Consider the following 25,914-nt stretch of genomic DNA (forward strand, 5'->3'; position numbering starts at 1 on the left):
CCCTTCCATCTGTTACTAAATTTCTTCTCATACACTCCCCAACTCAGTAGATACTGAGCATTTGTGCCTCCAAGGACAGGGAACTGGCCACCTCCATGCCACTGAACTTCAATCAGGATTAATTATTAGACAGTTCTTCCTTCTTATGAACCACACTGTTCTCTTCCACCTTTACTACTGGTGCTGACTCTACTTTCTGATGCTTGGGATAACAAAACTCATCTTTCTTCCACAGGCTAATCCTTCACTTTTTAAAATATACTTGCTATATTCCCCTAATTCTTCTCTTTTCCAAGCTAAATATGCCACACTCCAGTTGACTTGTTCCAAAAGCCTAGGCAGAACCTCTTATGCTTGCAGGAAGCCCCAGTTAAAATGTTTACATTGTAATGGATTTAGAAAATGAAATAATCTGGGTGCTAATCATGACCTAAACCAAAATGACAATGGATAGACTGGTGTGTTTGGGGTGGAGGGAGGGCAAACAATAGGACACAGCAGTGTAAAATGAAGACATTTTGGCAAATGAAGTATTCTTTGAAATTCACGGTCAAGATTTACAATTTCCAAGAAAATGTGGAAATTATTATCCAAGAAATTATTTCCTATTTATCTTCTCACTCACAGCAATCTAATACATAGTCATGTTATTTCACACTATTTAAAAATAGATTACTAGCTCTTATCAATTCCATTTATACTGCTAATTCTTACTAGCTTTTTTCTTTAAACTGGAATTTAAAATTCAGTTCTGTTCTCTTAATCAGTATTTCTCTTACTTATCTTGGCCTCATTTAGCAATTCAATAAGTATAGTATGTCTGAAGAAGACTCTGTAAGGTAACTAAATTTTTGTTTACACTATTTTTTTTTTTTTGCTGCAGTTACTTTTGTGCTATATTTTCCAGATTCTGTGTCACATCCATTTTTTTGGGTACCAGTCAAGCAGGAAGGGGAATACAAAAATGATCTGGGAATACTGAATTCAGGGCACTTAACAGCTTTTATTGCAGATATTATTCATGCATGTAAACTTAATATAAAATATGTCTGTTTCCATATTCTGGGGGCAGTGTGGGTAGGGGTAGGAGCTAAGATAGAGAAATTATGTAACATCGTTTAGAAAAGAATGGAAGAGCCAGAATTCTCACAGAACTTAAATGTGGTTGTTGACCCGAATACCACTCCTCCCCAAAATGTTGTTTCCTCTGCGTAAAATCTCAAGGCAAATAACTTGCCAAAGTCACACACACTTCAAATCCTTTGGTTTCAAGTCTAGGTAATTCAACTTGAATGACTTCCATTAAGTGCATCTGCCCACCTCCTCCCTAGGCGGTGCACTTCTTTGCAGCTCATGCTTCTTTATTCCCCTCATAAGACCTGCCAAAGTGTGTCTCACATAACATGTGAATTCCTTAATATCAAAGACTGTTAGATCTTTGCACTTCTCTGATTTCAGTGTCAAGAGTAATAATCTCTTTTGGATAGATATGTATGGTGATAGATGGGTGGATCGATGCATATAAATGCATTCACAACCTGCCTCCTGGCTGTGAAACTCGTTTTCTTATCAAGGCTTTAAACAGTGAAAGGCATCAAGGCTCTTCCTGTCCCAGTGTATCTGGGACCCCAGTGCTGACACTGCCCTGGTGCCAGGCAAGATCACGGAACATCTCTGCATATCAGCTTCTTTCAGAGAGAGATGAGGCCGAAAGCTGTGTGCTCTTCCACTACAGGACTGTTGCAAAAACCAGTGGTGGTATAGCTATTAAGAGAAACTTTGAAAATATACCTTGAAAGTAGAGAAAAATGCATGTAAGGGGAGTAAGGCAGAGAAAGAATATAACTTAAACAGGAATTCAGGGGATTGAGGGGGAGGAAGAAAGACAGAAAACTATGAGAGAAAACAGATAGCATCGAAGAAGAGAGAGCTTTTCCCGCACTCCACCCCAGGGTTTCTTGGATGACCTGACTCACAGGTGCATGAGTGCATGAACTGCATGGGGAGATGACAACAAAATCTGGCTGCATCTGAAAGGCCTGCCTTTAAAACCTACCCCAGATTCTACTTCATCCACTGTGGTGACCTGAATGGGAAGAAAACCCAAAAGGGAGGAGATATATGTATATGTACAGGTGAGTCATTTAGCTGCATGGTAGAACTAACAATTGTAAAGCAACTAATTCTCCAATAAAATTAATTAAAAACAAACAAACAAAGAAGCCCGCCCCAACACTCACTGGCTATGACTTGGGCAAAACATGCAAGCCCTCTGAGACAACTGAGGCTTTAATTCTTGACTTTTGATTACTTATTATCCCAGGCTACTAGAGATGAACTCAATTCATATATAAGAAAGTATTTTACACACTATAAGGTAAAGTGCTGGAGTAAGTTGATATATCTGACATTATATCAATGTCAACTACAGTTTATAGTTTATACAGTTTATCTAGGTCCCCATTCTCCATCACGCTCACAGATAGTGTCTGATTGTCTCAAAATAAGGTCTTTCTGTCACCAAAAAAAAAAGTTCTAACAGTCCACTCCCCATCACAATCAAGTCAAGTGCCTGCTTCTAGCTTTCTTCCCCATCTTTTCACAAATCCCACTGCTCATTCATCTTCTCTGGGTAGTGGCCAGTTTTCTACCTCTGTTCTATAGAGAAAGTCCGGGGAGGTAAAGGAGAGATTTAGTGAAATACACAAGGTCGCCCTGCAAGTCATAGCTTGCAGAAAATACTAATCTGAGAGGTTGCTGCACAAGCTTGAAAGCTGGAGCTGAATGTGAAAGAAAGTTCCCAAGCATGGCCATTCATTTTAGCCTTGGGATTTTCCATTTCCAAAATAAGATAGATATGTATTTTTTGCTGGGTTATTTTCTTACATCGCCTTTGGTGATTCATTTGGCAAGTCATTCCATAGCCTTCTGTTTATCTAAATATGATACTTACAAACTTTTATTGAAACTTGCACTCAGTGACATTTACTTTTAAGTAAACAATACTGTTATCATTGGAAGTCTACTAATAGGTGCTTGTCAACTTATAAGGCAAATGCCCTATTATTAAAATCAATAAGAAATAGATGTAAAATTATCACTTCTATTTTTCTTATACCACAAATGTCTTTTGTTTTTTGCTACAGTTTGTTTTAGAAATGCCTTGATAAGAAATGAAAAGGTAGCCATATTTCTAATTTTCATACATTGTGATATTATTAGTCTTTACAGTGAGCTAGGTACTACTATATCTATTTTTTTCGTTAATCGAAGATCAATCTGATGTTCAAAGGGAATAGTAGCTTTCCCCCAAAGATACGGCCAATCAAATTATTCAATACTGATGGTATTTAAGGTCCATCAGATGCCAAATTAGATTTTTCCCTCCATTCAGAAATAAGTATCTTTTTACTGGATTAGCCAGCACTCTTTGGGTTGGAATACACAGAAAGCCAAATTTAGCTAGGATAAGCAAATACTGGGAATTATTGAAAACATACTGTGATTTTTTTTTTTTTTTATAACCACAAGCAGTCAGTGCGGGGTGGGGAGGTCTCATTCCTTCTCTCTCTCTCATCTCTTCTCTTCTCTGCAGGCCCACTTACACAGACTGGAATTGTTTCTTACAAATGAAAATAAAAACAACTTATTAATCCCATGCCTCAGGCTTTATCACTATAGAGGAATAGCATCTCTTGCTCCAGTCCAAATCTGAGAAATAAAACATTCTGGGAAAGATTTCTGACTACACTTGAATTTTTTTTTTATTTTGGCTGAGCCAGGCAGTCTTAGTTGCAGCAGGTAAGATTTTTTTTGTTTTGTTTTGTTTTAAGTTGTGGCAGGAGGGTCCTGGTTTCCTGACCAGAGATCGAACTGGCACCACCTGTATTAGGAGCTCAGAATCTTAAGCACTGGGCCACCAGGGAAGTCCATGACCCTGTTTGATCCTGTACCCTCTTTTGTACCAGTCAACAGTGGTGAATTAGATGGGTGCAACTATTATGGGAGTTCTGTTCAGTTCAGTCGCTCAGTCGTGTCCGACTCTGCGACCCCATGAATTGCAGCATGCCAGGCCTCTCCCTGTCCATCACCTACTCCCGGAGTTCACTCAGATTCACGTCCATCGAGTCATCGAGAGGTAAGAGTAAATCCAAAGAATGTGTGGGAGGGACACAGAGAATGCGAGGAATCAAAGGTCAGATAGCAGACGCACAACGGGCTTCCCTGGTGGCTTAGATGGTAAAGGATCCATCTGCAATGCAGGAGACCTGGGTTTGATCCCTGGATTGGGAAGATACCCTAGAGAAGGGAATGGCTACCTACTCCAGTATTCTGGCCTGGAGAATTCCATGGACTGTATAGCCCGTGGGGTCCCAAAGAGTTGGACATGACTGAGTGACTTCCACTTCACTTTAGCAGACACATACCACAACCACTTCTAAGTCTAATTCATGGTCAAAGGATCTTTATCATTGAAAACATGTCTTTTTAAGTTTCAGGTATCTATATACCAAGACAAGTATACATTTTGAACTAATGAAACTTAAATATTCATGATTTTTTTCTTTTAAAACTTAAATCTTGAGTACACCGAGATTTTTGTGAAGAGGAATTGAAATACTTATCTCAGTCAAGTAATAAAAAGCACCATTTATGTCTGAATTTTTTTAAGGTTTCCCCAAAATTTTAGTTTATTTTGTTATTAACTGCATCATCAAACAACTATTCATGAGTGGTCAGCTTGTCTGCAGTTGATTCTTAAATTTTTCTGCATTAAAACAATATCTTCTTATATACATGTTTGATATTATCTATGTTAATGTCAACACAACAGCCATGGGTGTTTTAAAGTCCCAGTTTAACCTCCTACATTTTTGTACAAGTGTCAATCTGAACTAAAAGGATATCATTGTAGTAACAGTGCTATTATTTCTGGTATCCAGGAGTGAAGGCATAATTATAATTGTTAACAATCTGGAGTGCTTTTAAGAGCTCAGCTAGGAAAGCCAGCCACTCTAGAGTGTTCAATCTTTCTGTAGTCTATTTTTAAATTACTCTCTAAATATAAGCAAAAGAGGAAAAAATACCTTCAGTGTTTGTGTTGTTCCGAGGGGTCAAATACCCTACCCGTGGAGAGAAGTGCTTGGTGCAGACAGCTTCTCCACAAGTGAGCTTTGTCAAAGTTCACCCCATTCAGTCTGAGAAAAGATAATTAATGGATTTTGTCCCATTGTCCTGTTGGAAGGCCTAGGGGCCTACTTGAGATAGGCATTCTTCATAGAAGAGGTCTGTTTACTGTACCTTGATAATAGTCCAGCATTTTCAAAAGGAAATTCACAAAGAGAAAAGAAAATTCTGTTGAATGGAGGAAAGATGAAACTATTGACAATGTGAAAGTGTAAGCATCAGAAAAGGCCTCAATACTGGAAGTTACTCACAGATTAAAAAAAGAAAAACTTTTATACAAGATAAGAAAAATGGTGATGCCTCGGGCCTTCTGCCAGAAGAGTCCTGAGTGGACGTATCTTTTTTTTCCATAGGGAACTTTCATGAGAGTGTGAACTTTATGAATTTGACACTACTGAATTATATTCACTGTCATTTGAAAAAGAATGAGTTCCAGCTAATTTTGGAGCATGGAGTATTGCTTTGCTAACACCATTCATCAGAATGGGACTTTATCCCTTAAAATCTCAGAGTGGATTGACCATTTCCTTAATAAAGACTTTCAAAGCCATACTTGACTAAATTAAAAATTATAATTTGCACAAAATTCCACCTCCTATTTTTTGAAGAATTTGCTAGATAAATTATGAAAATATATATGCAAAGTAGATATAGCTCCTTCTAATTTGATTATAATGGTTTTGCATATCCCCTTCCTGGATCACTGCCTTGTCATGGCATAGGGGTTTGTGTAACTCAATGAAGCTATGGGCCATGCCATGCAGAGCGTCCCAAGATAGATGGGTCACAGCAGAGAGTTCTGACAAAATGTGGTTCACTGGAGGAGGAAATGGCAAACCACTCCAATATTCTGGCTGAGAGAACCCCATGAACTGTATAAAAAGCACACATATTTTAAAATGACCACTTGGGCAGAGAATAACTGTAGTTATGACCTACAGAGAGGGCAGCTCTCTTGGAGACAGTCTTTAAAAGGCAAAACTCTTATCTGTTCACTAAAGTGGGACTTTAATTAGAAAACCACTTGGTGGGACTTCCCTGGCCATCCAGTGGTTAAGATACCACGCTTCCCCTGCAGGGGGCACGGATTCAATTCCTTGTCAGGGAACTAAGATACTACATGCTGCACAGTGACACCAGAAAACAGAGAAAAACAACAACAGCAACACAAAAACCAAAACCAAAACAAACAAACAAACAAAAAACCCAACCATGTGGTTAGCCTGATGGTAGCGGCTGAATATTCTTGAAAACTACATTTGTTTTTAAGATAATTTATATAGCTCTGACTTACTTAGTTAAAAGGTATTTAACTTCTTTCTCTCTTAGCTCTAATGCATTGCTTCCCAAATGCTTCGTTTCTTTTCCATGGAAGCTAGCATCTTAGGAGATTTTCTATAAATGTATCATGGTTAGAAGAAAAACCATCCCATGATGAAATACAAATGGTGAGCAATCCCACGTTACACTATTCTTTTAGAGATTCACATTGCACTGAGGGTTAAAGAAGCTCTGATAAGTCCTTCACTTAAAGGCTAATCAGGGGACTTCCTTGGTGGTCCATTGGCTAAGACTCCAACTCTCAATTCACAGAGTCTGGGTTCAATCCCTGGTCAGGGAACTAGATCCTATGTAATGCAAATAAGTCCTGGTACAGCCAAATAAATAAAGTCTAGTCAATTTTATTTAATCACAAAACTATATCCCATACCCCTTCACTATTTTCTAGCAGCACTTTACCTCGTATCTCGTTCCACCTGGATGATGGCAGCAACCCCAACACTGATTTCCCCACTCTATCCAGGCCCCCTGCTATCACACAGCCAATAATGCGCCATTTAAAAATACAAATCAAATCTTTCTATGTTCATGCTTAAAGCCATCCAGTGGTTCTATTGCTTGTATTTCAGATAAAACTATATTTTTACTAGCACTTCAAGAACCTACCTCAGTTGGGCTGCATGACCAGAGTATCTCACCTGTTGGGTCCATATCAGACTGGGAATTTGCGTTTCTGGGAAGCTCCCTGGTGATTCTGATGACATAGGCCCACACTTTGAGAACTGCTTTCCCTAGTGATCAAGTCCCTCTTCACGTGTCTGACCTGGCCTCCTGAAGTCTACCCCCCTGTCATTAGACTCCAGCCATAGTGACCTTTCAGCAACATTTCCTCCTGAAATCTCTCGCCTCCTGAAATCTCAGCATGGCTTGTCCCTGTCTTCAAATTGCAAGAAGAATATCAGATCTTCAGACACACATATCCTGACTCCTCTTCTAAATACTCTTTCCTGTCAGAGCCAGGAGCAGTTGATCTTTTCATATCATCCTGTTTTATTAAGTTTATAGCATTTGTAACCCTCTCTGATGTTCTATATTCTTGTCAATCTCACTACAATATAATTCCTGTGACAGCAGAAACTTCATCTCTCTGCTATGCCTTTAAGGCTTAACTTGGACATAGACCCTTATTTTCAAAGTACATTTATTAGCAGATTGCAGGAGACATGTCCTTTAGAAAAGAGTTTGGGAATTGTTGACTATCTTTGTTGGGAAAATAGTGCTTCAGCTTAAGATATGTAACTGCAAATGTAGGGCATAGTCCAAAAAATCACCATCATCCACTGTAGAATTCAGAGGTCCCCAAGACCACCCTCACATTAGATGGTTTGCTAAGGACTTGAAAAACACATTGAAAGCTGTTATACTAACAGTTATGCTTTGTCTCATTGAAAAGATACAGATTAAAACCAGCCAAGAGGGATATTCCCTGGCAGTCCAGTGGTGGGGACTCTGTGCTTCCACTGCAGGGGCACAGGTTTGATCCCTGGTCAGGGAACTAAGATCCCTCAAGCCCTGCAGTACAGCAAAAAACAAAAAAAGAAAGAAAGAAAGAAAAGAAAGAAAAAAAAATCAGCCAGGAGGAAAAGTGCCTAGGACAGAGTCCAGGGACATTCCAAATATGGACCTTCCAATCTCCCAGTTATTCCAGTTATTCCTTTTCCATGACTTATAGACAGCACTGATTCCTCCCAACAAAGATACGGATCAGCATACATGGGGTATTGTTGACCAAGGAGTTCACTCTCATCTTGATATTCAGAATTTTTACTGGAGCTTGATCATATAAACTCAGTTAACCTTCCAAGTGGCTAAGTCTCCAACTCTTCCAGAAGTAGAGCAAATTCCACCATAAACAGTTGGCTGCCAGTGGCCCAAGGCCCCCTTTTATCAGGTAGAACATTGCACAAATCTAAACATGACTTCCCAGGAGCCATGGACAAAAACCAGAAATGGGAGGGAATAAGGTTAATTCTTTACTACACAGGTGCTCTACAAACTGAGTGATAATGTATTTGTCTTTTCACCATACAGAAACCCCTTTGAGAAAACTGACTACCAACTAGCTCCTTAATTGCTCATCTGTTTATTCACCTATTTATTCATTTACTTGATGTTAAACTTATTATGTGCTAAATTAATATCCTTTTCCTCAATGAACTAAGAGTCTTATAGGGAAGGCAAACATATAAAGAATGCTATAAAGGAAATACAAGATTTTTAAAGCTGTACAGGGACTGAGCAACAAACCAGGACAGGGGTGAAAAGAGATAGCCAAAGTATTGTGCACCTATATCTTCCAAATGGTGTAGAATTTGAGATCTTAATTGATTATCCATGAAACAAAGCAAGGGCACTATGTGGTTGATATTGCAATAATGTCTACCAACTCTAATTCACGCACACCTCTCTGTGATCACTCTCTTCTAATTTTTTTTAACTTTTTAAAAAATATAAATTTATTTATTTTAACTGGAAGATAATTACTTTACAATACTGTATTGTTTTTGCTGTACATCAACATGAATCTGCCACAGGTGTACACATGTTCCCCATCCTGAACCCTCCTCCCACCTCCCTCCCCATACCATCCCTCTGGGTCATCCCAGTGCACCAGCCCCAAGCATTCTGTATCATGCATCAAACCTGGACTGGAGGTTCATTTCATATATGATATTATACATTTTCAATGCCATTCTCCCAAATCATCCAACCCTCTCCCTCTCCCACAGAGTCCAAAAGACTGTTCTATACATCTGTGTCTCTTTTGCTGTCTCACATACAGGGTTATCGTTACCATCTTTCTAAATTCCATATATATGCGTTAGTATACTGTATTGGTGTTTTTCTTTCTGGCTTACTTCACTCTGTATAATTGGCTCCAGTTTCATCCACCTCATTAGAACTGATTCAGATGTATTCTTTTTAATGGCTGAGTAATACTCCATTGTGTATATGTACCACAGCTTTCTTATCCATTCGTCTGCTGAAGGACATCTAGGTTGCTTCCATGTCCTGGCTATTATAAACAGTGCTGTGATGAACATTGGGGTACACATGTCTCTTTCAATTCTGGCCTCCTTGGTGTGTATGCCCAGCAGAGGGATTGCTGGGTCATAAGGCAGTTCTATTTCCAGTTTTTTAAGGAATCTCCACACTGTTCTCTATAGTGGCTGTACTAGTTTGCCTTCCCAACAACAGTGTAAGAGGGTTCTCTTTTCTCCACACCCTCTCCAGTATTTATTGCTTGTAGACTTTTGGACTGCAGCCATTCTGACTGGTGTGAAATGGTACCTCATTGTGGTTTTGATTTAGGTTTCTCTGATAATGAGTGATGTTGAGCATTTTTCATGTGTTTGTTAGCCATCTGTATGTCTTCTCTGGAGAAATATCTGTTTAGCTCTTTGGCCCATTTTTTGATTGGGTCATTTATTTATCTGGAATTGAGCTGCAGGAGTTGCTTGTATATTTTTGAGATTAGTTCTTTGTCAGTTGCTTCATTTGCTATTATATTCTCCCATTCTGACGGCTGTCTTTTCACCTTGCTTAGAGTTTCCTTTGCTGTGCAGAAGCTTTTAATTTTAATTATGCCCTATTTGTTTATTTTTGCTTTTATTTCCAATATTCTGGGAGATGGGTACAGTTCAGTTCAGTCAGTTCTGTCACACAGTCAGTCGTATCCGACTCTTTGCGACCCCATAAATCGCAGCATGCCAGGCCTCCCTGTCCATCACCAACTCCCAGAGTTCACTCAGACTCACGTCCATCGAGTCAGTGATGCCATCCAGCCATCTCATCCTCCGTTGTCCCCTTCTCCTCCTGCCCCTAATCCCTCCCAGCATCAGAGTCTTTTCCAATGAGTCAACTCTTCGCATCAGGTGGCCAAAGAATTGGAGTTTCAACTTTAGCATCATTCCTTCCAAAGAATACCCAGGGCTGATCTCCTTCAGAATGGACTGGATCTCCTTGCAGTCCAAAGGACTCTCAAGAGTCCTCTCCAACACCACAGTTCAAAAGCATCAATTCTTCAGCGCTCAGCTTTCTTCACAGTCCAACTCTCACATCCATACATGACCACTGGAAAAACCTTAGCCTTGACTAGATGGACCTTAGTCGGCAAAGTAATGTCTCTGCTTTTGAATATGCTATCTAGGTTGGTCATAACTTTTCTTCCAAGGAGTAACCGCCTCTTAATTTCATGGCTTCAGTCATCATCTGCAGTGATTTTTGAGCCCCCCCAAAAATAAAGTCTGACACTGTTTCCACTGTTTCCCCATCTATTTCCCATGAAGTGATGGGACAAGATGCCATGATCTTCGTTTTATGAATGTTGAGCTTTAAGCCAACTTTTTAACTCTCCCCTTTCACTTTCATCAAGAGGCTTTTGAGTTCCTCTTCACTTTCTGCCATAAGGGTGGTGTCATCTGCATATCTGAGGTTATTGATATTTTTCCCGGCAATCTTGATTTCAGCTTGTGCTTCTTCCAGTCCAGCGTTCCTTATGATGTACTCTGCATAGAAGTTAAATAAGCAGGGTGACAATATACAGCCTTGATGTACTCCTTTTCCTATTTGGAACCAGTCTGTTGTTCCATGTCCAGTTCTAACTGTTGCTTCCTGACCTACATACAGATTTCTCAAGAGGCAGGTCAGGTGGTCTGGTATTCCCATCTCTTGAAGAATTTTCCACAGTTTATTGTGATCCATACTGTTCAAAGGCTTTGGCAGTTAATAAAGCAGAAATAGATGTTTTTCTGGAACTCTCTTGCTTTTTCCATGATCCAGCAGATGTTGGCAATTTGATCTCTGCTTCCTCTGCCTTTTCTAAAACCAGCTTGAACATCAGGAAGTTCTCGGTTCACGTATTGCTGAAGCCTGGCTTGGAGAATTTTGAGCATTACTTTACTGGTATGTGAGATGAGTGCAACTGTGGGGTAGTTTGAGCATTCTTTGGCATTGCCTTTCTTTGGGATTGGAATGAAAACTGACCTTTTCCAGTCCTGTGGCCACTGCTGAGTTTTCCAAATTTGCTGGCATATTGAGTGCAGCACTTTCACAGCATCCTCTTTCAGGATTTGAAGCAGCTCAACTGATATTCCATCACCTCCACTAGCTTTGTTCATAGTGATGCTTTCTAAGGCCCACTTGACTTCACATTCCAGGATGTCTGGCTCTAGATGAGTGATCACACCATCGTGATTATCCGGGTCATGAAGATCTTTTTTGTACAGTTCTTCTGTGTATTCTTGCCACCCCTTCTAATATCTTCTGCTTCTGTTAGGTCCATACCATTTCTGTCCTTTATTGAGCCCATCTTTGCATTAAATGTTCTCTTGGTATCTCTAATTTTCTTGAAGAGATCTCTAGTCTTTCCCATTCTGTTCTTTTCCTCTATTTCTTTGCATTGATTGCTGAAGAAGGCTTTCTTATCTCTGCTTGCTACTCTTTGGTATTCTGCATTCAGATGCTTATATCTTTTCTTTTCTCCTTTGCTTTTCACTTCTCTTCTTTTCACAGCTATTTGTAAGGCCTCCCCAGACAGCCATTTTGCTTTTTTGCATTTCTTTTCCATGGGGATGGTCTTGATCCCTGTCTCCTATACAATGTCACTAACCTCATTCCATAGTTCATCAGGCACTCTATCTATCAGATCTAGGCCATTAAATCTATTTCTCACTTCCACTGTATAATCATAAGGGATTTGATTTAGGTCATACCTGAATGGTCTAGCGGTTTTCCCTGCTTTCTTCAATTTCAGTCTGAATTTGGTAATAAGGAGTTCATGATCTGAGCCACAGTCACCTCCTGGTCTTGTTTTTGTTGACTGTATAGAGCTTCTCCATCTTTGGCTGCAAGCCCTTCTAATTAATTATTTTGTATTTTTAATGCTGTTGGGCTGTACCCTGCAGTCCTACAAGCCCTGGATTTTCCCAGCTTCAAGCCTGAAGTAAGAGCCTGGAGTCAACAACAGAGACCTCAGTGGTTTAATGGAAGGGAGGTATTATATGTCTGAAGCAAGGTGCTGGAGAGACACCCCACACTGTGTAGCAAACAGCAGGACAGGGCAACAGTCTCTCGGGGGCTGGGGAAGGTCACCAGTTATAAAGGGAATTATTAACACTTCAGGTTGGCTCACTGGCTACCAGGGAAACCAAGAGGAGCATGCCCATCATCTCCCCCTTGATAAAAACAATCACTTAGCTGGGGTAGAGGCAAGAGTGTAACAGGGTCATTCAGGTGGGGAGGGAGGGATAAAGAGGGTGCTTGTCAGGCAGCGGGTTTACAGAGAGCAAGAGAACAGCCACCTGGAGGGGCCTGACCATACCAATGGCTTCTATCCATGTAGCCATCTATCTATCGATCCATCAATCCATCCATCCATCCATCCATATCTATCTACAGGAAAGTACATGAAATCATAACTGTAAAGATTGATACATTATCAAAAAATGAACACAGCAGTAAACCATCGCCTCAAGGAACAACAAGAACATGACTGGTACCCCAGGAGCCTCCTCCATATTCCTTCCAATTTCTGCCTTGTCTCTCCTGTCTCCCATCAGTACCCCATAAATGAGTTTTCCTGTTCTTGAACATCCAAACAATGGAAATAGAGCAAATATATTATGTTGTTTGTAGATTCATTTGCTTAATATGACAGTGAACATGTCTATCCATGCTATTGTATCTGACTGGCCCATTCTTTCTCATTGTTGTATAGTACTCTATAGAATGAATGCATGTCAGTGTACTACTTTGCTACTATCAGTATTCTTTCATAGATATTTTGATGCATACACAGAACATAAAATTTCCTAGGGATAGATGAGGATGCGGAAACACTGACTCCCAGGGTTTGATTGTGTCCACATTTAATAGATATTGCCAAAACATTGGTTAAAGTGGGTGCACATGTTTTTCAATCCTGCTAGTAGTACATAAAGGTTCTGATGTTCCATTTCCTCATAAATTCTTGGTGTTGTCAACGTTTTTCATTTTAGACTTTCTGCTAGATATGTGATAGTATCTTCTCATTTTTATTTAAAGTCTTCCTTTTAAAAATTAAAATTGAGAACCTTTTTTTCTATTTTTGACTATTTGGATATTCTTTTTGTTTTTTTTTAAGGTGTTTATGAAAACGTTCTTGTGATATTTTACATTGGTTTGCTGGGCTTTTGTTACTGAATTTTAGGAATCCTTTCTGTGTTTAGAATTCTACTTGGTACTATAACTGCAGATATTACCTTTGAAGGATCACACTGGCTACACTGAAGCAGGATAAAATGAAGGCAGGGGAACCAGTTATGGTGCAGACGCTCCCAAACTTCTCTCTCTAGGAGTATTTTATCCCTTGGTTCACAAACCTATATATGAATTTTTAGAGAAGCTTTATTTATAATTGCCAAAAATTGGAAGTAGCCAAAATGTCTTCTATAGCTGACTCAATAAACAAACAGGAAACACCAATACAATGGGATATTATTTGGCAATAATAAGAAACTCGGTACCAAGCCATGAAAAGACACAGAAGAAACATCAATGTGTAATGCTAGGTGAGTGAATAGGTTTAAGTGAGTACATGAATCAAAGGTCTGAAACACGAAATACTGTATGATTCCAACTAAATGACATTTCTGGAAAAGGTAAATATATGAGACTATTAAAAGGGCTTCCCAGATGGTGCTGGTGGTAAAGAACCCACCTGCCAATTCAGGAGACATAAGAGACACAGGTTCAATCCCTGTGTTGGGAAGATTCCAACTAAATGACATTCTAGAAAAGGTAAAAACATGAGACAATTTTAAAATGAGTGCTTATTAAGACTTGAGGTGGGAATAGGGGGAAAATGAATAGGTGGGAACATGGGGAATTTTTAGGTGAGTGACACTATTCTGTATGATACTGTCAAGGTAGACACATTTATAATTACTTATGAATAAGAGATCTTATTTTAATTTTTTTGTAAGAGGGTCTAATCTTCCCCCTCCACCCATATGGGCTCTTCTGCCTATACTTAATGGCAACAAGCTGGCGTATGCCCATTTATTAGTTTTTCCAAACTTATATCATCATATGCCAATATGCATAGGGCCTTCCTCATTGTTTAGTTAGGATCATATTACTAATACGTCTCTAACTCTACAACTAGTATGGAACCATATCACAATTAATTCTGCCATTTCTCCAGAAACAGAAAATCACACTAGACATAGTTTTCATCTCTCTAGATGTAATAAACATATTCCTTATATATTATTATTCTGCACAGTTCTTTTTTTCTTTCTTTCTTTTTTTTTTTTTCCCTGTACTGTTTAGCATACAGGTTCTTACTCTTTTGGATAGTTATAAATTGGAATCAAGATTGCTTCAGGTAGCAATGTAAATTTCTTTCTTTTTTATTGTTTTCTTCTATCTTTGGCCATGAGGCATGGCATAAGGGATCTTAGTTCTCAATCAGGGATGGAACCCATGCCCACTGCAGTGGAAGTTAATGTCCTAACTACTGGACCACCAGGGAAGTTATAGCAACATAGCATTGTTACTTCATGCACCAACAAGGGCATTATGTAAAAGTAGTATAGCCTCCCTGGTTCCCTTTATCCTTAACTCAAATATGGAAGATAATAATAACATCAAGTATTTTTCTTTTAAGATAATCCATTCAGTCAAAGCTCAACCTGATGCCTGAGTTGAATATAACACATTATACACTGTTTTCCAACTGGATGCCTAAACATATAATACTTCAACTTTTATAAAGTGTCGTACATCATAGAAGATGATGAAAGTCTCTAATTTTGTTCTTTATGTTTATCATAACCTGATGCCAAATCAATATACTGGTAGTAAAAAAACTCAAATGTATAAGCAAGACACTGATATAAACAGAATTAAAAATCAAAATAGACTTCTAATCAACAAATCTATAAGTGTATTAAGAGATTATCACACCAAACAGGCTTTATTCTAGGAAGGCAGAGGTAGTTCAATTTCAGCAAGTATTAAGCTATTCTAATACTTTGAGAGTTTCGAGATTAAAGGATGCAGCTCAATCAGATGCCAAAAGTAGTAAAACATTCAACGTTTGTAGATAAAATTTATTACATTAGCTAAAAATAGAAGCAAGTTATATATCTTAATAGTACAAAGATTTTCTACTAGAAACCTAGTGAAACAAAATTTTAAAATATTTTATTTATTCTGACCAAAATCAAATAAGGAGGGAGAAAGGAAAGACCTACCACAAAAATATTTTTTAAACATGAGAATGGAGTGTGTAATAAATAGTGAAAGTCGCTCAGTCATGTCTGACTCTTTGGGACCCCTTGGACTATATAGTCCACAGAATTCTCCAGGCCAGAATACTGGAGTGGGTAGCCTTTCCCTTCTCCAGGAGATCTTCCCAAATCAGGGATTGAACCCAGGTCTCCGGCATTGTAGGGGGATTCTTTACCACAGGGGTAGCGTAAGAATAATGGGGTGGGTACCCTATCCCTTCTCCAGCAGATCTTTCAGAACCAGGAATTGAACTGGGGTCTCCTGCATTGCAGGTGGAGTCTTTACCAACTGAGCTATGCCCAGTGTAATAAATAGATGACAAGAGAAATAGTATATGGGCGTACTTGCTGGCCCAGAGTTTAAGAATCTGCCTTGCAATGCAATGGACACAGGTTCGGTCCCTGGTCTAGGAAGAGCCCATGCTGTGGAGCAACTAAGGCTGTGAGCCACAACTACTGAAGCTAGTGTGCCTAGAGCCTGTGCTCTGCTATGAGAGAAGCCACCACAAGGAGAAACCAACGCAATGAGATGCCTGCACACTGCAACTACAGAGTAGCCCCCATTTGCCGCAACTAGAGAAAGCCTGTGTGCAGAAATGAAGACGTAGCACAGCTAAAAATAAATGCATACATACATAAATAATGAAAAGATAAATAGTACATGAACAGTGGAGCAGAAAAAAGCACTCTATCATTTATTTCAATTAACATACATTCTACATAGAAAAAAACAAAAGTTCAAAAAAGTAAGTGAAAACGAAACATCGATGTAAAGTCCTTTCTAGGACAACAGCTATACTGGAAAAAGCAATCGGACAAATGAGCCATTTGCAGTAAAACTAAAAACTTGACCAAATCAGAAAAACATCAGGTATAAATGTAAAGAGTCTATCATAAAAACTAGGATACTTCAGTGAAGGACACACGGAAAGAGCTAATGAAAGGAAAGTCAAATGTTATGCAGTAACAATGTGGATGATTTTATCTATGAGATAATGTGAAAAATAACCCTAATTATGATAAAATTATGAGAGACATGGTAGTCCTTTCAGATTTTAAACATACTATGATGGTATAATAATTCAGCTAATCTACTCTTAGTGAAAAAATAGATCAATAGAACAGAATAGAGGTCAGAATTAGACCCATTAGTTTGTAGAGATTTCACTTCCAATGTAAGGGAAATCTCATATTTCTGTTGGAAATAAGTGAAAGTCAATAAGTATTGCTGACACAAAGTTAGAGTTTGTTCAAAAGCAAAAAGATACAGCAATAGGGATAGAGAAAGGGGCAGAGATAAAAAGGAGAGAAAGTCAGAGAGGGAGGAAGGGATATGAAGGGTCTGGTACCAAGAAAAGTAATACCATAAGAATATATATGGTAGTATTAAAATATTTTATGCACGTGTAACTTGATGATAGAAAAGTGTTTCAAAATGCAACATCTAAAAGTCAAAAAGTAAAATGGTGACAGAATAGATTTCACACATATCACATGAACTGCAGAAATTACCATAAGAGTTTTCCATGTGACAGATGTGGAGACGTGTTTGTAATGTGGATACAAAATAAAAATCCATATTTATAGCCAACTAAAAGATCTCTTTGGGGAATAAAAAAAGGGACATATAATATATATAATTAATTATTAACTTATGAGGGACTTCCCTGGCTGTGGTTAGGACCCTGCATTTCCACTGTAGGGGCAGGGTTCAATGCCTGGTTGGGGAACTAACATCTCACAAGTTGACAAAAGGGTAAAGGGAAACAGGATACCTTAAAAGCCAAAATAATTTTTAAAAAATCATTAACTTATGAAAAGATCATTACCCTATTAACACAAACCACTCCTTTTTTTTTTAATTTTAATTTTTACTTTATTTTACTTTACAATACTGTATTGGTTTTGCCATACATTGACATGAATCCACCACGGGTATACATGCGTTCCCAAACATGAACCCCCCCCCCCACCTCCCTCCCCATAACATCTCTCTCATCCCCGTGCACCAGCCCCAAACATGCTGTTCCTGCATCAGACATAGACTGGCAATTCGTATTTTACATGATAGTATACATGTTTCAATGCCATTCTCCCAAATCATCCCACCCTCTCCCTCTCCCTCAGAGTCCAAAAGTCCACTCTACACATCTGTGTCTCTTTTGCTGTCTCGCATACAGGGTCATCATTGCCATCTTTCTAAATTCCATATATATGTGTTAGTATACTATATTGGTAACACAAACCACTTCTGACCCCCTATCTTTCACTTTTCACAAAGGCTTTCCCTCCCAATTTTGTTTTTATTATTTATTCTCATCCAAAATACCATTCTACTTCTTTACCTATGAAATGATTATGTTGACAGTAATATGTTGTACATTCTCATTAATTGATCTTCAGAACTTCTCTTTCTCTTTCAATACATGCAGGAGAGAGACAAAGATATATATACAGAGAGAGATTTCTATAGGTAGATCCATTTATCCATCCATTCATCAACACATTTCCACTGCCTTTGTCACTTATCTATGCCAACGTTAAGGTCACCTATTTAGGAATAAATGGGATCAGGAAAGAGAAGCCTGGCAAGCTACAGTCTACAGAGATGCAAAGAGTTGGACATGGCTGAGCCACTAACACTTTCACCTTGCCCAGATGGTTTGTTCAGTCAGCAAAGCATCAGACTTTTAATCTGAAGGTCAGGTCAAGTCCCTGTTTTGGCATCTACTACTGTGGGTTACCCTGGTGGCTCAGATGGTAAAGAATCTGCCTGCAATGCAGAACACCCGAGTTCAATCTTTGGGTCGAGAAGATCCCCTGGTGAAGGGAATGGCTACCCACTCCAGTATTCTTGCCAGGTGAATCCCATGGACAGAGGAGTCTGGTGGGGTACAGTCCATGGGGCCACAAAAAGTCAGACATGACTGAGTGACTTTTACTTTCACTGATATTTAGGGTGGAAACATTTCAACAGACACAGAAGAAGCTGAGAACGTTGACCTGCAAAACTTCCTTTCTCAGCAAAAGCAGCTCCTTTCTGTCATAGGAGGAATCCAGTCTCCACTGCATGAAGACATTCAGTGACCTTTTCCAGGGCCAAGTTCTTCACAAGAAGATACTGATTCTCCTCTAAGCCAAAATATACTACTCTCCATGGTCCCTTGGTATATATGTCATATAAGGTGACTTAAATCCCTGCTGAACCAGGGAGACACTTAACATTTGAGTCTCGGAGGAATGTGGAGAATACTGGTGGAAATGAGATTCTGAGGGTTTTAGACAAAAGAGTTCAAAATATAGGGTGGGTTTAAAAGTTTCTTGGTATATTGAAGCTTGAGTTCAATAGTGTACTAAATTCAACAAGATTGAGATTCCACAACTTCTCTGGCATACCATAGAGAAATCTTAAAGGTGGAGGGATATGGGAATGTTGAAATAGACTCTACACCTCAGGGGAGCTCAGATGAAACTTTTCACTAAATCAATAAAAAAAAAAAAAAAAACCTTTGATGAAGGGGTATCAGCATCCTTAAAAAATCTCTCTTATGATTGGTTATCTACCACAGTCTCTTTACTCTGAAGAAACAGGGGGAATTTGGGCTCCAGTTTCAATGTAATGAATTTGGGCTTTCTATTTTAGTGAGAAAACTATGACTCTGGAGTGGCAGACGCCACACAGTGGCACTTAATCATCCCTAACTAGGTGGATGCAATTATGGCAACAATCCACAGGGGCAGAGTTATAGTCAAAGAGTTTTGACTTTCAGGATGTATGAATTTCACAGAGTCCATAGGAATGAAACAGATGGGAAACTTACTAGGATGTTACTTGACTTATACAATCAGATCAATTCTACATCACTGGAGGGAAAACTGATTGAGTTTCCATAGTCACTGAATAAAATTGGGAAATGAATGCCTGGGAACTATAGGGATGAAGTACTTGGCTATTCCTTTCAGAATAGGAAGAGAATGAGAATATATTTGTATAATATGAAAATACTAACAGGTTGCATTCAGTGTGATGGGGGTTGTCAATATTGAGGTGGAAAAAAGGACTTATCCAACAGGACTTACCCTGGAGCTTTCAGGAAGCCTCTTTCCTCAGCTATCCCAGGTTTTTCCTACTGGACTCATGAAAAAAGCAGCCACTTTGGTAGTGGCAGAGGTTCCATGTAGCATGAAATTTACATGAAATCCCCTCACCATAGTTGATCTGACTGCTGTGCCTACTGAGGGTGCAAATTGCCAATGCTGCTGCTGCTGTTTAGTCACTAAGTTGTGTCTGAATCTTTGCAACCTCACGGACTGTAGCCCACCAGGATCCTCTGTCCATGGAACTCTTCAAGCAAGAACACTGCAGTGGGTTGCCATTTCTTTCTCCAGGGAACCTTCCTGACCCAGGGATTGAACCTGGCTCTTCTGCAATGGCAGGCAGATTCTTTACCACTGAGCCACCAGGGAGGCCCATCGGCTCAGTTCAGTTTCAGTCGCTCAGTCATGTCTGACTCTTTGCGACCCCATGAATCGCAGCACGCCAGGCCTCCCAGTCCATCACCATCTCCCGGAGTTCACTCAGACTCACGTCCATTGAGTCAGTGATGCCATCCAGCCATCTCATCCTCTGTCGTCCCCTTCTCCTCCTGCCCCCAATCCCTCCCAGCATCAGAGTCTTTTCCAATGAGTCAACTCTTCACATCAGGTGGCCAAAGTACTAGAGTTTCAGCTTTAGAATCATTCCTTCCAAGGAAATTCCAGGGCTGATCTCCTTCAGAATGGACTGGTTGGATCTCCTTGCAGCCCAAGGGACTCTCAAGAGTCTTCTCCAACACCACAGTTCAAAAGCATCAATTCTTTAGCGCTCAGCTTTCTTCACAGTCCAACTCTCACATCCATACATGACCACAGGAAAAACAATAGCCTTGACTAAATGGACCTTTGTTGGCAAAGTAATGTCTCTGCTTTTCAATATGCTGTCTAGGTTGGTCATGACTTTCCTTCCAAGGAGTAAGTGTCTTTTAATTTCATGGCTGCAGTCACCATCTGCAGTGATTTTGGAGCCCCCAAAAGTAAAGTCTGACACTGTTTCCACTGTTTCCCCATCTATTTCCTATGAAGTGATGGGACCAGATGCCATGATCTTCGTTTTATGAATGTTGAGCTAAGCCAACTTTTTCACTGTCCTCTTTCACTTTCATCAAGAAGCTTTTTAGTTCCTCTTCACTTTCTGCCATAAGGGTAGTGTCATCTGTATATCTGAAGTTATTGATATTTCTCCTGACAATCTTGATTCCAGCTTGTGTTTCTTCCAGCCCAAGGTTTCTCATGATGTACTCTGCATAGAAGTTAAATAAGCAGGGTGACAATATACAGGCTTGACGTACTCCTTTTCCTATTTGGAACCAGTCTGTTGGAACCAGCTTCAACTGTTGCTTCCTTACCTGCATACTGGTTTCTCAAGAGGCAGGTCAGGTGGTCTGGTCTCATCTCTTTCAGAGTTTTCCACAGTTTACTGTGATCCACACAGTCAAAGGCTTTGGCATAGTCAATAAAGCAGAAATGGATGTTTTTCTGGAACTCTCTTGCTTTTTCCATGATCCCATAGCAGAAGTCAAATCCAAGCACCAATAGAGCATGATTCCCAACATTGATGGCCAGAGGGGACCAGCCAGCCACCTCATTGATTACACAGGACATTTTCTATCCTGGGGAGAAAAGCAATCTGTCCTTATAGAAATAGATACATCTTCTGAATGCAAATTTGTCTTCTTTGTCCTAGATTTTTCCATCAGGTCATTTTAGACTGACACTATGACTTATTCACACATTATTTTTCAATGGCGGAGAACTTCATTTTACATGAAAGTAGGTGACAGGCTCAGGTATGCAAATGACACCACCCTTATGGCAGAACGTGAAGAGGAACTAAAAAGCCTCTTGATGAAAGTGAAAGAGGACAGTGAAAAAGCTGGCTTAAAGCTCAACATTCAGAAAAATGAAGATCATGGCATCTGGTGCCATCACTTCATGGGAAATAGGTGGGGAAACAGTGGAAACAGTGTCAGACTTTATTTTGGGGGGTTCCAAAATCACTGCAGATGGTGACTGCAGCCATGAAATTAAAAGACACTTACTCCTTGGAAGGAAAGTTATGACCAACCTAGACAGCATATTGAAAAGCAGAGACATTACTTTGCCAACAAATGTCCATCTAGTCAAGGCTATGGTTTTTCCAGTGGTCATGTATGGATGTGAGAGTTGGACTGTGAAGAAAGCTGAGCACTAAAGAATTGATGCTTTTGAACTGTGGTGTTGGAGAAGACTCTTGAGAGTCCCTTGGACTGCAAGGAGATCCAACCAGTCCCTCCTAAAGGAGATAAGTCCTGGGTGTTCATTGGAAGAACTGATGCTAAAGCTGAAACTCCAATACTTTGGCCACCTGATGCGAAGAGTTGACTCATTGGAAAAGACCCTGATGCTGGGATGGATTGGGGGCAGGAGGAGAAGGGGATGACAGAGGATGAGATGGCTGGGTGGCATCACCAACTCGATGGACATGAATTTGGGTAAACTCTGGGAGTTGGTGATGGACAGGGAGGCCTGGCGTGCTGTGATTCATGGGGTCACAAAGAGTCAGACATGACTGAGCGACTAAACTGAACTGAGGTGATGGGCTTAATACCTACTGTGTTCACTTGTCTCTTCATGTTCCATGACCCAAAGGCAATTGGATTGCTACAATGGTGACATGGCCTATTAAAGAAAGAGTCCTGCTATCAGTTGAGAGATACAACCGAATAGGTTGGGATACTGTTTAAAGGGTGTGTGTGCTTAATAGCTCAGTCACATCCAAATCTTTGCGACCCTTTGGACTATATATACCCCACCAGGTTCTTTGTCCATGGGATTTTTCAGGCAAGAATACCAGAGTGGGTTGCCATTATCTTCCTCCAGGGTATCTTCCTGACCCAGGGATCAAAACTGAGTCTTCTATGTCTCCTGAATTACAGGCAAATTCTTTACCTGCTGAACTATTCAGGGAAGCCCTTAAAGAATGTGAGATACTCTTTAAATCAGTGGCCAATATACGATGGCATTTCCCTATAAAATACACGAGTCCAGGAATTTAGGGTAAATATAGGAGGGTTTGGGGGCTTCTCTAGTAGCTTCTGGGTCCCTGGTGCTCAGATGGTAAAGCGTCTGCCTTCAATGTGGGAGACCTGGGTTCAATCCCTGGGTCAGGAAGATCCTCTGGGGAAGGAAATGGCAACCCACTTCAGCACCCTTGCCTAGAAAATCCCATGGACGGAGGAGTGTGGTAGACTATAGTCCATGGAGTCGCAAAGAGTTGGACATGACTGAGCGACTTTCACTTCACTTCACTTCACTTCTAGTAGCTTAACTGGTAAAGAATCCACCTGCAATGCAGGAGACCCCAGTTTGATTCCTGGGTTGGGAAGATTCTTTGGCAAAGGGATAGGCTGCCGACTCCAGTATTTTTGGACTTCCCGGGTGGCTCAGATGGTAAAGAATCTGCCTGCAATGCGGGAGACCTGGGTTCAATTTCTGGGTTGGGAAGATCCCCTGGAGGAAGGCATGGCAACCCACTCCAATATTCTTGCCTGGAGAATCTCCATGGACAGAGGAGCCTGGCAGGCTACAGTCTGTGGGGTTGCAAACAGTTGGACATGACGGAGCAACTAAGCATGGTACAGAGGAAGATTTCACTCACCTACCTAATAAGTCACAGAATTTTTGCTTCTTGTCCATAAAACCATGGTTTTGGCTAATTTAAGTTCCCAGATGCTAAGAGAGGAATATTTTCATCGTAAAACATATTTATGGTCCCCCAAATTATAATCTGAGAATATTCATTTGTCAATTTGGTCTTCTTATGCAGATGAACTGATAAGCACAACGGAAGGCAAAGGTTCCATTTGCCAAAGAGAAATTTCATCATTGCTACACAACAGGTGCAGGAAAGTTTGTGTTGAACCCAGATGATTCATGTGGAGACCCCCAGAACTTCAGTGTCATTAATGGTGGCCCCACCATCTGGGTGAATACCCTGGCTAACAGGCTATTTTAATCTTTTGTGGTGGGAAGATGTTCATGAGTATTTCTAAAATTTGGCAAAAAAAATTTTTTTTTTTGTTTTTAAAATTCAGTTTATTTAAACTAAAAAACAAAACAAAAACAATTCATCCATTTCTCCCATCTACCCCGATCCCACCTCTGGCCACCACCAATCTGTTCTCTGTATCTATGAGTTTGGGTGTATGTATGCATTTATAGATTCCACATACAAGAAATATCACAAAAAAGTATTTGTCTTTTCCTGTCTCACTTATTTTACTAAGCACAATGCCCTCAAGGTCTTTCCATGTTGTCACAAATGGCAGGATTTCATTCTTTTTTTATGGCTGAGTAATCTTCCATTGTTTGTGTGTATTTCACAATTTTTTTATCCAATCATCCATCGATGAACACTTAAGTTGTTCCCAAATTTTGGCTATTTAAAATGATGCTACTGTGAACATGAAGGTGGCATACATCTTTTTGAGTTAGTGTTTTTTGTTTCCTCAGAAGCGGAATTGCTGGGTAATATGGCAATTTTATTTTAATTTTTTTGAGAACTCTCCATACTACTTTCCATAGTGGCTGCACCAATTTACATTCCCACCAAGGGCTCTCTTTTCTCTACAACCTCACCAACATTTGTCAGTTCTAGTCGTTTTGAGAACACCCATTCTAACGGGTGTGAGGTGGTATGTCACTGTGGTTTTTATTTGCATTTCTGATGATTAGTGACACAGAGCATCTTTTGACCATTCAATGTCTTCTTTGGGAAAATAGTCACATCTTCTGCGCATTTTTTAACTGGTTTGGTTTTTTGCTATTGAGTCATATGAGTTCTTTATATATTTTAGATATTAGCCCTCTATCAGATATATGATTTGCAAATATTTTCTCCCATTCAGTAGGTTGTCTTTTTGTTTTGTTGATGGCTTTCTTTGCTATGCAGAACATTTTTAGTTTGATGTGATCCTACATGTTTATTTTTGCTTTTGTCTTTGCTTTTGATGTCAAATTCAAAATTTGAACAGTTTAAAAAAGTGTTAGAAGAGTTATATACATAATACTATGGTAAAAATGGAAAAGAATTAAAAATTTGCCTGAGCTTTAAAATACAATAAACTTGGTGTGTGTCAAGGTCAGGAAAACAGAAGACAGAGGAAAACATCGTGGAGTAAAATGGGATGGAGTAGCTGAAGTAGAAAAGCTTCTTGCTGTGTTACGAAGATATGCTTACAGTCATGAATGGAATGAACAGTTGGGCCCGAGGCCCTCTATTCTGGTCTTGGGACTGTGTCCTGAAGACTATAAAGAATCAAGAAGAGGGAATTTCCTGGTGGTCCAGTGGCTAAGTCTCTGTGTTCCCAATGCAGGGGGCATGGGTTCAATCCCTTTTTGTGGAACTAAGATCCCATATGCTTTATAGCATGGCCTAAAAAGACAAAAAAGAAAGAAAGAAAGAAACAAGCAGAGAAATGATGTGATCAGACACACCTTAAGCAGATTTCTGGAAGCAAGCACCTAGAAGGTTAATAAATATTCACTAAATGAGTAAATTAAAAATTGGAGCAATAAGATTGAAAATGAAAAAGTACAGCTAAGAGGTTACTAAAATTGTTGAAGGAAGGGATGCTGAAAAAACCAAAATGCATATTTATGCACCATGAAAACTGCATTTAATCTTTTGTGACCTTCAATTGGTAATGAAATAAAATGTGTAATGCCAAAAGTGGCAGTTAATTCCAGATTCTTCCAAGTCATCTTTTAAAGAATAACTGTATAAGAAGAGAATCCATCACTTAAAACAGAAAACAAAAACAATGACAAATAGGGGAAAAAAAGAGGTTTTTCTCTCTGTTCTAACTTTAAAAACACAATGAAATACACTGCACTATTTTGCCACGGTGTCTGATAGAATTTATTGCCAGTACAGTTGGCATCTAGACTGGAGCAATGCTACACGGAACTAGTACTATTTTTTTGCAATAAATCATATAATTGCACTATCCTTGGCTAGGAGTACCTAAAGATT

This window comes from Budorcas taxicolor, chromosome 1 (assembly GCF_023091745.1).
Source record: "Budorcas taxicolor isolate Tak-1 chromosome 1, Takin1.1, whole genome shotgun sequence".
Taxonomy (NCBI): Eukaryota; Metazoa; Chordata; class Mammalia; order Artiodactyla; family Bovidae; genus Budorcas; species Budorcas taxicolor.